Below are 1,132 nucleotides of genomic sequence, written 5' to 3'. Positions count from 1 at the left end.
CAACAACAACAACAATAACAACCAAGATGATACAAACCAGAATATGAACCCAGGACCCATGGACCCAGCAATAGCCCAGATTCTTCAAATCTTGGCCCAACAAACAGTTCACCTGGCACAACAACAACAAAGACAGACCAATCCCCAGGTAACTTTCAAAACTTTTCAGGCAATAAACCCACCAGAATTCAAGGGTTCCTTAGAGCCAATTGAAGCAAATGTTTGGTTAAAGGAAATAGAAAAGGCATTTGCCTTAGTGAAAGTAAAAGAGGAACAGAAGGTTGAGTTTGCAAGTTACTATCTGAAGAATGAGGCCACCTATTGGTGGGAAATGGTGAAGACATTGGAAGGCACAGATGTTATTAGTTGGGAAAGGTTCAAGGAATTGTTTTTAGAAAAGTATTTTCCTCAGTTTGTTCAGGATCAAATGGAGCTGAAGTTTTTAGAGTTAAAGCAAGGGAATATGTCGGTAACAGATTATGAGGGGAAGTTTGAGGAATTGTCAAGGTATGTGCCATCGTATGTTGATACTGATAGAAAGAAAGCTAAGAGATTCCAGCAAGGCTTGAAGCCATGGATCAGGGGGAAGGTAGCTATTTTTGAATTGGATACCTATGCCAAGGTTGTACAGAAGGCTATGATCGCAGAGACAGAGAGTGAGATGTTCCAGAAAGATAAGGAAAGCAAGAAAAGAAAAGTTTAGGGAAGTGAGGGTCAGTCACAAACAGGGACAGAAGCAGGTAAAGAAGTTCTTAACGATGATTCAAGCCAAGAAGTTACTACGGCAAGGATGCGAGCATTTCGTAGCATACGTGATTGACAAAAGTCAGGAGCCAGCGAAACTTGAAGATATCCCAGTAGTGAATGAATTTCCAGACGTATTTCCCGACGAATTGCCAGGACTTCCTCCAGATAGAGAAATTGAATTTGCAATCGACTTAGCACCTGGAACCGAACCAGTATCCAAGGCCCCGTATAGAATGGCGCCCGTTGAGATGAAAGAGTTAGCAAAGCAATTACAAGAGCTGTTAGAGAAAGGAGTAATCAGACCCAGCGTATCCCCGTGGGGTGCACCGGTATTATTTGTCAAGAAGAAAGATGGAAGCATGAGACTGTGCATCGACTATAGGGA

The sequence above is a fragment of the Apium graveolens genome, chromosome 11 (genome assembly GCF_009905375.1).
Source record: "Apium graveolens cultivar Ventura chromosome 11, ASM990537v1, whole genome shotgun sequence".
NCBI lineage: Eukaryota > Viridiplantae > Streptophyta > Magnoliopsida > Apiales > Apiaceae > Apium > Apium graveolens.
The sequence above is the reverse complement of the archived record's forward strand: the minus strand, read 5'-3'. Positions refer to the sequence as shown.